Source organism: Gobius niger, assembly GCF_951799975.1.
Source record: "Gobius niger genome assembly, chromosome: 8".
NCBI lineage: Eukaryota > Metazoa > Chordata > Actinopteri > Gobiiformes > Gobiidae > Gobius > Gobius niger.
This window is the reverse complement of record NC_136859.1, coordinates 2,717,728-2,731,936: the sequence shown is the minus strand read 5'-3', so window position 1 is coordinate 2,731,936 and position 14,209 is coordinate 2,717,728. Positions and strand designations below refer to the sequence as shown.

Here is a 14,209-nt window from a genome sequence, read left to right as displayed (position 1 = left end):
GCTGATGAGCCGGCGTCGTGCCTTTAAACTCTTAATAATTTACGTTTTCGAAAAGTCAACACTAAAAATACATGGGCTTTTGTTTGGCGCACCCAACATTCACACTGTCACATTTGGAAAAGCATTACAAATTAAAAGACAGCATAAAAGCGAGGCCGGATCTTGAACCCCACATGCCCACATGTGTAAGAAAATCCTGATGCCCCTAGTGGACAGTGTGTTACACGACAGCAGCCATTCCCACTTACAGGACGCCTTAAATCGATCCAAAAACGGCCCCGGAAAATAATATATTTACTCTGTTCTGATGAATTTGACTTTAGGCTTTTATTATTCACACTGAGAGGCTTCATGGACTTTTTAGAAAATAAAACACCAGAGTGTCAGAGTGAATTTGTTTGATTTGAGTTTCCACCACTGAGTCTGGAGTGAATGAATAATGACGACACTGTAATCATTAACACAGGCTTGAAAAACACAATACAAACATTTCTGTATCACAATCTGCAGAGTAGAAAGAAAATGATCGATAATCGAGAAGTGCCTTTTTTCGCGCAGTCTCCACCAGAGGGCGTCCTTTCCCACGTGTATGTTCCAGATGTGCGATGTGGCGTTGACATAATAACAGTCAGAGATCATTTACATCTTTGTCGCTCGTCCTGCCTAAAGTCATTTTGATTTTTGACATAAATGACATGACACACATATGTAACCCAGTCTCTCCTTTTTGCTGTTTTGTATTTACGCACTTTTATTTTGAAATACATTTATTTTGAAAAGAGGAAGTGTGATCCCCTCACTCAAACTTTATTTTCCTGTTTTCACGGTCACGTTGGGCGATAATGACCTTTTGATTTGTTAAAAATGGTATTAGTCCCGCCTCCCGAGCTGCGGAACCGAATCACTCACTAGTTTTCGGTCTTTCGCGCTCCGGGAATGAGCGGGACAGGCTGGAGACGGTCCGAGACAAAACCTTTAGGTCTGGTCAGTTTTATATATAAAAAAAAACGATGTAAACAAATGACTTTGTATTTGGTTTATTTGGAATAATTGTTGTGTGAAGTGGAAGGAGCACGAGCTGGAGAGGCTGTTCCTCACGATGCCTCATCTTGGTAAGTCCATGCCATGTGAGGATTAGAAAAACATGCTAGCGCGATGCTAATATTAGCGCGATGCTAACGCTAATCTCGAGTGCCGTTTTTTTGTTTGAAAGCGACGTAAAAGCTATTTTTGGTAAAGATGTGGTTTCTACCAAATTCTAGTTTAGTTCATAAAACACAGAAGCACTTTTGGTTGTTTTTGCGCTTTTTTTGATCCAATGTAATTATTATTATTGAAGTTTATTGTACATTTTTCATGGTTTGTAATAGAGTTTGGGAAATTCCACAGTTGCCATGGAGATCCGCCATCTTTGCAGCTGTTAGCAAACATTTCCATTGACTAACATGAGCTAAAAACAGTATAAAAAGTGGAGAAAAAAGCCGTGGATCAGCTCCGTGAGCTGCTGAGTTACTGCTGGTAAAAAACATCTAACTCACTGTGGTGTCCAAGTGTTTTAATGTGAACATTAATGCCATAATGCTTAGCGATATGACGTCACATTCATGAACTCTATATGAAAGTGCACAGTAATTCTTCTGTGATGCTAAACCCAGCAGCACAGATAAGGTTTTACTGAAGTGTTGATTTTGAAGGAGAATATCTGAATTCAGTCGTTTCATTTCATGAGTTATAAAAAGTTAAAATTCATTTAAAATCAATGTTGATTAGTTAAAAATATTGAATCATAATATGGTTAAATAATAATAATTAAAAAAAAACAATAAAAAGATAAATTCATTTGCTTGTTTTACATGGATTAAAAACTATTTCATGTTTTGGAAAGAATATTTGAGTTAAAAACATGCATGTTAAGTATTACTGTGTATTTTTAAAGATATAAAAAACAAAGCTATAACAACTGAGAAGAGACAGGATAACAGAGTTTTATTCATCTGTAAACAATAACACCATGATTGTTGTGCAGGCTGGTTTTTCATGGTTAAGAAAACCCTGGATGGATTTCCTGGATTCTCTCTGGACGGAGACGTCGAGCCTGTGCCCAGAACAGAACTGAACGTCGAAGAACAACCGTCTTTCTACCAATTTCCGAGAGGTAACGCCTTAAAACACCACTTTAAAGGAAAAAGATCTGAACAATGAAGACAATTGACTTGACTTAAGACTTAAACTGAAACACTGAGCTCAATGGGACTGGGGAGTTATTTTTGGTTGCATATCAGGGCTCGACACTAACCTAGTCCCGTCGTCGGAAAAAAAAATGCACGGGACGGTCTCGGGACGATAGGCCTTTTTTATATATATGTATTTTTAGGGCTGCAATGATTCATTGATTAAATCGATGAACTCGATTAGTAAAATGCTTTGAATAATATTTTCCCGCTTTGATGATTTTCTTAATTAATATTTCTCATTAAAACCGTATAAAACGGGGCCGCCTACGCACTCGGAACTAAGTGGCGCTTGTTTCCGCACGGCCGCTTCTGAAGAGCAGCTCTGTGGTTGTAAACATCAGAGCTAAAACTCGTAGCCGGGCAGAGCCAGGTAGCGGAGCGGAGAACCAGGCTGTTGTAATCATCAAAACACGGCTCAAACAAGCAGAAACTCCACAACGAGAGGCGAAGACAGGACGGAGGCGAACGAGGCGAAAGGACACGACTCCCCCCGCTCCGCTACCGCCACAACAATACTGACAACGGCATCAGTGATGATTTACCATCAGGACCATCTACACTTTCATCCACTGTTACTTCAAAGTGTGACATGATAAGGTAACTTCTCTCCTTCCCCCTCACCAAACACAGACTTTTACATCCTACTGTATCTACTCCTCCGTCGCTGCAAAGTGGTTTGCGCTAAATATCTTTACGCTGTATCTACGATTTAAATTAATAAGATTAATAAAAACACAGATCTACATAGCGTGACCACCTGTCCCTCTTTTGACTGTCCTGCAGAGCCATGTCGTTCTCTGTTCCTCCTGCTTAACATGTCTCACTTTATCACTGAAGCCCTCATGATTTTTACGTTTAACTGCTTAATTGCGATCTGTTGCTCGCCCAGTGTTATAAAAGTTGTAATAATGAAAAGGTGTGTCTTTTTAGTGGGATAAAAAATGCCTGATCTTTAAAAAACTAAACTAATTCCTCTGTACTTCAAAGTTCTACCAAATCGTCCCACTGATCTGTTTAAACTATTTATGGTGGTCACACTATTTCAAAAGCAGAATAAAACTCCAACAGTCAGACTGTTTCATCTGTACTTTAAATTTCTCATATCCATCCTTTCATTGCTCACAACAAATACATTTATGAACCATAAAAATGTATACATTATTCCCTGCTATAGCAATACTATGACAAAAGTAATTAAAATGTTTCTCCTCTTTTGGGAAACCCCTCTGGTTGAGATCCTGGGAAAGAAATGAATCACCTGAGCTTCAGCAGAACATTTCAAGATTCTGTCTCCAGTCAGGTCCTACTTCACTTGAATAAGAATAAAAGTACTGAATAATATAAAGACACTCTGAAGGACAGGCGTCTCTTAATGAGAGTCAAATGTTGCTGCTTTTGGGACAAACTAAGAAATTAAGAATAAATGATGTTATTTCTAGCAGAAAAATCCTCATTTTTTCTCCTTCTATAATCTGCTCTAAAGTCATGAAATGTAGTTTTTCAATATAAATACAATACATATCTGATTACTCGACAAATCGATGTAAATAATCGATAGTTGCAGCCCTAATATTTATGTAAGCGAGTGTGCATACTTCCCTCTTCCCCATAAAAGAGCGAGAGCTCTATAAAATTTGGGACGGTTCACATCCATTTCGGGACGATGCCAAAGGGTTTTCGGGACGGTGTCGGGACGGTCATGAAAAAAGTTAGTCTGGAGCGCTGCATATGCCGGCTCTGCTTATTGTTACTAAATAATACTTTTTCCTATTTACGCCTTGTCTCCAGCCATTTCATTGCACATTCACCTTAGTTCCTATTGTAATCCTATTGAACCTGGCAACTGGTCTATACTTTTAATTTCACCTAATCTACTTAACGTGAGTCAGGGGTTACACATAGTCCTCACATCACTACGAGTTTGGCTGCTGTACTTTTTATGAGAGTTTTGTTTTGTAATTTGGGTCTAAAAAAGCAAATTAAGTCAAACCTAATATGAAAGTGTAAGTTTATTTGTATAATATGAGTCAGTCTGTCCCTCTATATGTCCCACCACCGTAACATCTGCACATTCCACACCCACAGCTGCTTTGGCCTTAAAGAGGGGAGATTATACTGGCAGGTGTATGATCTCAAACCCGTCGTTATCACTGTCTTACACTTTGTTTCCTTTTATTATTTTGAGAAACAGTGAATGTTTCAAGTTTCAGTTTTAAAAAGCACAAACTAAGAACATCAGTTGTTTCCTTTCACCAGGCCGATAATTGTGAATAATCGTAAAATCACAACATTTTAGAATCAGGATAGTTTTTATTGCCATTGTTTGAGAACAGGTTCACAAACTAGGATTTTTTCTCGGTACAATCGTGCAACATAAAACATAAAACACAGAATTTAGATCAAAATAAGCAACTTTAAAACTATAAGGCTATGAGGGCATGAAGAAGATTAATGAAATACATAGTTTTTGTCTCCAGTGCTTAGTTTCCACCTGGTTTTAGTCTCAAACACTGAATAATACTTTAAACCACTGACCCTTTGGGGTGAAGTGTCTTGCTCATTGACAGAGTAAGTGCTGGTGAGACTGAGATGTGAACCGTCGACCTCACGGTAACAGGGCGACGGCTCCACCTGTATCTGTCAGGGCCTCAAACACACAAGTGATGATTTAATAAAGACGTGTTTTATTTCAACAGTGAATCAGTGATTACAGGCGGAGCCAGCTGTGATTGGTCCTTACAGCTGTCAATCAAATGTGTGTCATAAAAGAGTTCAGTCACAGAGGTCCACCAGGGGGCGCTCTCCTCAGATCTAACACAGACACAGAGGAACCTTCATACCTCAGCCCAAACCCAGGAAACAGAGGCTCAGTGAAGGAGGAGGTGAAGGTGTAAATGTGGGACAGTTTTCCACCAGAGTCGACGTCATAGAAGGACAGAGCTCCAGCCTCAGAGTCCAGGAACACGCCCACTACACCTGAGTCAGAGAGAGAGGAGGAGGTGGAGAAGAGGTCTGTTTCTCTCTTGTTGTGACGGACGGAGTAACGTCCACCAAAGATCCTCAGACTCCAGGACTGATCATTGTTTCCAAACCCACTCTCCTCTCTGTCTCCGCTCCGTCTGATTCCTCTGTAACTCACTGCTATATCAGCACCCCTCCCGCTCCACTGCACCTCCCAGTAACAGCGCCCCCTCAGGCCAGTGGAGCTCAGGACCTGAGGCCGGTCCATGAACCTGTCCTCATGATCTGGATACTGCTGCTCCTCGTTCACTCTGGTCACAGTCCGTTTGTCCTCAGACAGAAGGAGGTTCCTCTGAGCTGTGTTTGGATCCAGAGAAAACTCACAGGAATCTGAGGAAACAAACACAACTCATGATGTCACTTCCTGTTCCTGTGAGTCTAAGGAGATTTCCTGTTGTTTGATTATTTTATTTTACATAAAGAGCAGTAAGTACATGCATGAAGAAAGATCGAACATGAAAATATAAATCAATCAAAAGCTGTTTTCATGAATTGAATGAAACACAGACTCACATTTCCTCGGACCTGGGACCATCCACTGTTCTCCAGCAGGATCCAGCCTGAAACACACAAGTCCAGTTTACTGTAGACCAGACCAGACCTGGACCAACCATGGACCAGAGACAAGACCCTGAGAGAGTCCAGGGGGGGCTCACCTGAGAGAGAGCAGGGGCCCCTGAGGGGCCCGTAGAGCGGTCAGGAGCTCGGCGGAGGGTCCTGGATGGTTGTAGCTCAGGTCTAACTCTCTCAGGTGGGAGGGGGCGGAGCTCAGAGCTGAGGCCAGAGAAGCCCCGCCCCTCTCTGAGACCAGACATCCAGACAGACTAAAGACACACAGCATTAGCCTCTAATGTGGACACAGAGACAGAGTGCATCATGGGAGCGTCTCACCTGAGGGTGTGCAGTCTGCAGGGGGCGCTCTTCAGTCCAGAACACAGCAGCTCCACTCCTGAGTCCTGGAGGTCGTTGTTACTGAGATCCAGGTGAGTCAGACTGGAGGAGCTGAGGACTGAGGCCAGAGGAGCACAGCTGAGAGGAGACAGGCCACAGCCGCTCAGACTGAGGACAGAGAGGACGATTAGAGACGAGAGCCAAGACACAAGTGTTTAAATACAGTCTGGACTCACATGGCTTTGGTGGAGGCTTTGACGACCGGCAGCAGCTTCAGGAGAACTGTCTCTGAGGAACAGTATTTCCTGAGGTCAAACTCCTCCAGGTCTGAGTCTGAGGACAGTAAGAGGAAGGACACGGCAGACCACTCAGCAGGAGAACGTAACCAGGAGAGACTTCCTGCTCTCATGTAACTCTGTATCTGCTCCATCAGACTGTGGTCGTTCAGTTCGTTCAGACAGTGGAGCAGGTTCAGGCTCCTCTCTGCAGACAGACCCTCTTCATTCAGCTTCTGTTTGATGTATTTTACTGTCTCCTGATTTGTCGAGTCACTTCCTGTGTGAGTCAGCTGACCTGGCAGCAGGCTCTGATTGGTCGGCAGAGACAGCCCCAGGAGGAAGCGCAGGAACAGGTCCAGGTGTCCGTTTGGACTCTGTAAGGCCCGGTCCACAGCAGAGCGGTAGAAGGTCTTAGGGCTCTCAGAGGAGTGTGGTGTGGACAGCAGGTTCTCCCCAGAGCTGAAGAAGGTCTGATGGACGTGAAGAGCAGCCAGAAACTCCTGCACAGTCAGATGGATGAAGCAGTAGACCTTGTCCTGGTACAGGCCTGGCTCCTCTCTAAAGACCTGTGTGAAGACTCCGGAGTACACTGAGGCGGCTGCAGCGTCCAGCCCACACTCGCTCAGGTCACTCTCGTAGAAGATCAGGTTTCCTTTCTGCAGCTGCTCAAAGGCCAGTTTTCCGAGAGACCGCACCATCTCCCAGGTCTCTGGAGTCCAGTGAAGGTCTGTCCCAGATCCCTCATGATACTTGATGTTCTTGACTTTGGCCTGGACCACCAGGAGGTGGATGTACATCTGGGTGAGGGTGCGGGGCAGCTCTCCTCTCTCTCTGGTCTCCATCAGATGGAGCAGGACTGTGGAGAGGATCCAGCAGAAGACTGGGATGTGGCACATGATGTACAGGCTGCGGATGCTCTTGATGTGGGAGATGATGTCTGTGGCCTGCTGCTTGTCTCTGAACCTCTTCCTGAAGTACTGCTCCTTCTGTGGGTTGCTGAACCCTCGCACCTCTGTCACCATGGAGACGCTCTCAGCAGGGATCTGATTGGCCGCCGCGGGGCGTGTGGTTATCCAGAGGCGAGCGGAGGGAAGCAGGCTCCCCCTGATGAGGTTCACCAGCAGCTCCTCCACTGAGGCGCTCTCTGTGGGCTCCGTCAGGACCCGGGTCCGGCTGAAGTCCAGAGGAAGTCTGCACTCGTCCAGACCGTCAAAGATGAAGAGCACCTGGAGCTGCTGAAAGCTGCAGAGACCTTTGGTTTGACTGAAGAAGTGGTGCAGCAGCTCCACCAGGCTGTACTCTGTGTCTCTGAGCACATTGAGCTCTCTGAAAGTGAAGGGGAACAGCAGCTGGACGTCCTGGTGGGCTCTGCCTTCAGCCCAGTCCAGACTCAACTTCTGAGTCAGCACTGTTTTCCCCACGCCGGCCACGCCCTTCGTCAGCACCGTCCTGATTGGTCCCTCCTCTGTCTGCTCTGCTCTGATTGGTATGAAGATCTTTGTAATAGTTGTTTTGACTGATTGAATCGCTTTGTTAAATACTGACTCATTTTCTTCCTTGCTTTTTGTTTGTGTTCCTTGTTCCTCTGTCAGCTCTGCTCTGATTGGCTGCTGTCTGTGGGCGGGGTCTTTAAACAGGTCTTCACATGTGATGCTGGTCTCTGTAGCGGCTGGTTTCCTGGACGCCGTCTCGATGTGTCTGACTTCATGTTCCTGGTTGACCTCTGAGGCCCCTCCCTCTGTGATGTAGAGCTCTGTGTAGATCTGGTGCAGGGGGGCGGAGTTTCCTGCTTTAGCCACGCCCTCAAACACACAGCTGAACCTCTGCTGCAGATGACTCTTCAGTTTATCTCTGCAAACTCCAACAGAACTCCCTGAATAAAGACAGAGACAACAGTGAACTCTTCACTGGACACAAACTCAAATATAAGTTATTAAAGTTATGTAGATGTGGAAGAGTTCTTACTGGAGCTCAGACGCTCGGCCAGCTGCTCCTGCTTCATCCTCCTCAGGAAGTCCAGGGTGATGTTCAGCACAGCCTCTCTGCTGCTCTGCTCCTCCTCACTCTCTGAGCTACTCTCTGGGTACTCTGAGACCAGGAGCCTGTGGAGCCTCTGCAGCTGCTCTTTGACAAACGTCAGGATGTCCTCCTCCAGACGCTGGAATAGAATCAGATTTAAAGAGTTTCAGTCAAAGAGAGGACCTGAGGAGCCCCACAGAGAACCCCACACATGCTGCAGTCGTGGCTACTCACCGTGAATATGGCGTCCAGCTGCTCCTTTGGGCCTGGCTCCCTGTGAACCAACAAACAGAAACATTAGAGACTGAGCAGAGACCACTGCAGCCGCCTTTGGACTCATTTAGGACTCACAAGAAGCTCCTCCACAGACCTGCTGAGGACTCACCATCTACAGCTCACACCAGGACTAAACCAGGACTAAACCAGGACTAAACCAGGTCTGACTCTGGTTTACGCAGGACTTACCTCTGGTCTTCAGGAGGAGGTTCTTTAAAGAGAGGACCCACGCCTTTGGAGTGGTCACTTTTCAGAGACACAGAGCTGGGAGCAGGTTTAGGTCTTGGTTTAGACCCAGGTCCAGGTGGATCCATGTTGTAGCTGCTGAGAATCAGAAGATCAGTTTTTTTACAGTAGGATTAGAGTTTCATATTTGTATGTTAATGCTGAGCCACAGCTTCGAACTCTTTACAAACTGAACTAAAATGAAGAGAATTGGTTCTGATTCATGTGTACTTTATTGTCTCCATAGGGAAATGTATTCTCTGCATTTGACCAATCGAAGCAGTGCAGCTTTTGTCGGATTTTACAAACTGTGAGATTCATGTGAGAACTATTATGATTTCTAAATAGTTACATGATTGAAATATGACCTTATTGCTTATGATGATTATTTGAAATGTGCTGCTGAACTCTTGGCCAGGTCATCCATGGACATTAGATAATAATCTTAAAGTGCAACTAAACGGGTGTGGCAGAGCCTTTCCCCACCCACATACAGAAGTCAAAAAGTGCGGAGAAAGGGGTGGTCTCGGAGGCTTTGGGGGAGACGAGGGGGGTGAGTGTGTGGGCGGGGTCTGCTCTGTTGACAGTCTCAGACCAAGCCCCTAGATCTGACAGGACAGACAGACGGCTGTTACCGGTGTCACGACTGTGCGCAAGGTTTATTGTTTCGTAGGAGAGTTGGTACACTCTCATGACTTGTGATTGCTTGATGTAGCAACTAGTGATGCGGGTCAGGGTTTTTTTTCAACCCGCGGGTCCCGCATTTGGAGCAGGTTCTAACCCGACCCAGCCCGCCCCGCAACGTTGTTCTATTTTTACAACCCGCCCCGCAACCATTAAATATTACGCGTTACAAATATGATCCGTATGCACAGCACCGGCGTGTCATCGCGCGCGCTCTCGCTTTCTCTCTCCGTCCGAAGAGCGCTGGGCAAGAGGGAGAGAGGAAGAGAGCACAGGTCGGCCTAACCGAAGTCACACACAGCCGCACATACGGTGGAAAACAGGAGACATGAGCTCCACAAAAGCGTTCTCTGGATAACAAGCTGCAAAACGCTGCTTGTTTTATGAAAATCCGACGTATATTTACGCCAAAAACCTGCTGTAAAGACGACGGTGGAACCCGCAACCCGCGCATCACTAGTAGCAACTATCCTACGAAAAAAAAAAAAAAAGATAGACGACTCGCTCACTGTCAGTGACTGCGAACAGAGAGAGAGCATCGCACAGTAGCTTTTCTAAGGGATTTATTCCTCTACACCACCTCAGCCTAAGCGTGAGCATCGCAGGGGCGCCATCTACTGGTTTGACTGCGCGACGCGTGTCCTGGTTGCTGCGTGACGGAGGCGGAGGAGTGTGTGGGCGGGGCCACAGAGGCACAAAGGCAGAACTGATGACGTTTTGTGGACGCCGTGGACACACTCTCCTCCAACCACAAAATATCAAATGTAGTTGCTGCGTGAAACCAGTAGAGGCGCTAACCCTGCGGTTTTAGACACAAAAGTGAGATTTTGAACAAGTTTGCCCCAATTGTCAACATATTGACTGGGACATGTAGCTAACTCTATTCAACAACCATTTAGACCGTTTATCAGCAAAAAAAAGTGGATTTGGTGTTTAGTTACTCTTTAAGCAGTTATATTTGGGTAAATAAAGATGGCCGTCCCGCCTTTGCTCTGCCTGATCCCGTCAGACCTTGGAAGCTCAGCAGGGAAGGGCCTGGTCAGTACTTGGATGGTCCAGGTGAGACTAGACTTGTTTATTGTTTGTTTGAGGAGCAGCTCACACTTCTTCCAATGACAAACATGCTGTACTTTGTAACTATTTTATCAGCCTGTTTTACCTCTGGTCTTCAGGAGGAGGTTCTTTAAAGTTGGGAGGGCGGCCTTTAGAGCGGTCACTTTTCAGAGACACAGAGCTGGGAGCAGGTTTAGGTCTGGGTTTGGACCCGGGGCCAGGTCCAGGTGGGTCCATGTTGAACCTGCTGAGAATCAGAAGAAGAGTTCTTTTGAACAAAATATACAGTGATGTCGACTGTTTTAACCCTAATTTTGAAAACATGGCTCATCAGCAGAAAGACACCACCTAATTTCATTTAGTTTTAAAAATGGCTTTAATCTTAGTTGATTATGACTGGATTCCAAAGCTCGTGCTTGTTTCCCCCTGAGAGTCTGTGTGCAGCTGTTTGAGAAAAACTGGTTTGCAGAAAGTCTGGTCCATGATGTGGTCTGTGCCTCCCCCTGCTGGTCACCTGCATCCACTACACTCAACTGCATTTCCCTTTATTTTATAATTCCTGTAAAGTAAAAACCTCTGAGTCCGGATTATGAAACACTTGGTCTGAGTCTGGACAAATCCAGGATTAAACCGAAGATAAACCAGGTGTAAATCCAGTCCTAAACCAGGATTTATCCAGGTCGAACATTGAACCAAACAAGGACTAAACTATGAGAAACAATCTGGGACCAAACAGGACAAAGCAGGTCTATTCCAGGCCTAAACCCAAACTTCACCTGGATCTTGACTAAACACAGACTTAAACACTGGTTCTTAATCTTCTTCCGTGAAGCCCCCCCTGCACATGCTGTAGACAGGCCCGCCCCCCAGGTTGGAAACCACTGGACTAAACAATCATTTTATTTGGACGCAATAAAGCAGAAAACACTAAGGAATCATAAAAACAAACTCACTGCGTCAGCGTCGTCTCTAAACCCTTTCCCTCTCTCACCGGTCAGACCTGTTCCACCTGGAGTCATGTGACCGCTCCTCCTGTTCCCTTCATTTAAGTGCAGGAAGTCTTAGCTTTAACCCCTTAACTCCCACCTGAACCCAGCACATTTTCTCTGGTTTGGCTTTACCCCAATCCAAAAGCTTCTGGAAAAAAGTGAAGATAGCAACAAAAACTGAGACGAAAACAATGATAGAAATGTGACAAAAGAGTGAGAAAACACTGACAAAAAAGTGGCGATAAATTGATGAAAAAGTGGCAAAGATGTCACAAGAAACTGACAAATGTTTGATAAAAAATTGATGAAAAAAATGACAAAAATGTTACAAAAATGAGTTGAATACCCAACAAAAAATCTGACGTGAGGAAAAAGATCCTCTCGGTTCCGGCGGGAGTTAAGAGGTTAATAAATGAACTGAACTCTCCAGCAGAGGACAAGTCTGATTGTGTCTGATCTCTGATTCTTCCTGTATTTAGATTTTTAGTAATGAGCTACAGATGTGCGGCAGGGACAGGTCTGGTCATGTGATCACATAAGTCTATAAAGGGAGGAGCTACACACGCCGACTTCCTCTTTCTGAGCAGGCCTGTGCACACGCTGCTTTCTGAGCTGAACAACTGTTTAGGTTTAAGGTTCTTTTTATTGTAAACAAAACATTGACATTGGGAATTATTCTGTATTATTTTAAAGGTATTTATTTATTTAGCACTTTAGCATAACTAGTTAAAAAGAAGAAGAAAAAGAACATAAAAAGCATCCATTCAGATGTATGAATATACAACAAAATAATGAATGATAATAATAGCATGTGCATGGGAGAGGTAGAAGCCTATAGGCTGATAACAACACCACTCCCAAGTAAACAATGAAGTAAGAATCAGAGTAATGTAAACCCACGATAAGTCACTACATAGTACAAAAATACAGAGTCAAATACAAATACAATGTGTCAAATATACAATACTCATACAATCCTTTCCTTTATGAGTCTCTGCTCTGTACTCAGCACAAATACTCAGCCATTAATGTCTGTTTTAGTTTGTTTTTATACATGTATAATGAGGTGGATGAATCCAGAAGATGGATCTGTCTGTTCCAGACTTTAACTCCATCATATCTGACTGACCGTTGATCACCAGATGTTTTATATAACGGCAGATGAAGGGGCCGTTTTAGAGCCGGCCTTGTAGAATAACGATGAACCTGATGGTTATGCATAAAATCATGTTTTATATACGAAGGCCAGTCCTCATCATACAGTGATCGAAATACAAAGGTACAAATCATTAAAGTATTTATATCAAAAATGTTCAAGAGTTTCATTTCAAAAACAAAGGTGCTTCGGAGCCTCAGGTTTGGAAAGAGTCGCTCTACGGACAAACTTCTTTTGTAGAATCAACATTGTGTTTAGGTAAGTGGTGAAAGTATTTCCCCAAACAATATTACCATCATCTAAACAGGGATAAATAAGACTGTAGTAAAGTGTTAACAGACATTTACGATTTACTAGGTTTCTAACTTTACTTATGATTCCAATAGACTTAGTTTTCTTTTTGCAAACTTTTTCCACCTGTTCCTTCCAGCACAGTTTATCGTCAATCTGAACTCCTAAAAACATGTCGATGACACTGTTTATTTCTTCATTATTAATATACATTTTGATTTGATCTTTATCACATGTTTTATTACCAGCAAACAAGATAAAGATCATGATTTACATTTTTAATCAGAGCCTTTAAATCCCTGTCAGAAATAAATAGATCGGCATCATCAGCAAAAAGAACTGGAAAGGTGGTCGTAGAAACAGAAGCAAAATCATTAATGTAGATAATAAATAACAATGGTCCCAAAATTGAACCTTGTGGGACACCATACTCCACGGAATTCCTTTTAGATTCATCATTTCTCATACAGACACACTGTTCTCTGTTAGTTAAATAATTATAGAGCCAGATATAGACATTGTCCCTGAATCCGTATTTCTGCAGTTTTTGAAGCAGAATATCGTGGTTTACGGCGTCGAAAGCTTTAGATCAGGGGTGCCAAATTTGGCCCGCCGCTGCGTGTGGTTAATACTAACTCTCTTTCATTCATTCTCAATGGTAAATATGGATGCAGTACACTTTTTGACCACCAGCGTCAAATTGGGGGCGCTGTTTCACTCCTTTCACAAAGCTGAGGAAACACTGTTGTGGTGTTTTGGTATTTATCAATCACAGAGCGTCGTAGCATCAACTCTCACAGTTTTCCAACTTTTATTGCAAAGGTTGTTACATCAACAAGAGTAAAAAACTGACTTATAAAAGAATTGATGCTGAACTGACACTTTCAAAATAATCTAATGTGGCATTTTCTTTGAGTGAACGAATGAGGTAAAGTTACTGTAGGTGCTGTAGATACATTTTTTTTTTTTTTTTGCACTACATTGCTACAGTTCGTTTTAACCCCTTAACTCCCACCTGAACCGAGCACATTTTCTCCAGTTTGGCTTTACCCCAGTCCAAAAGCTTCTGGAAAAAAGCTGTGAAAATAGCAA

The 14,209-nt window shown here is 43.9% G+C and overlaps 1 pseudogene across 1 annotated transcript in view; it reads right to left on the bottom strand.

The window, feature by feature from the left end:
- The window catches only part of LOC306966788, a 42,593-nt pseudogene extending 31,675 nt beyond the window's left edge, over positions 1-10,918 (bottom strand). The window contains exons 1-8 of the transcript in view: positions 10,788-10,918; positions 8,909-9,043; positions 8,678-8,717; positions 8,390-8,582; positions 6,147-8,297; positions 5,912-6,079; positions 5,769-5,815; positions 5,013-5,585 (exon numbers count right to left, since the gene is read on the bottom strand). The product of the transcript in view is annotated as an uncharacterized misc_RNA (transcript). The remainder of the gene's footprint in view (positions 1-5,012; positions 5,586-5,768; positions 5,816-5,911; positions 6,080-6,146; positions 8,298-8,389; positions 8,583-8,677; positions 8,718-8,908; positions 9,044-10,787) is intronic.
- Between the last annotated feature and the right edge of the window lie 3,291 nt (positions 10,919-14,209).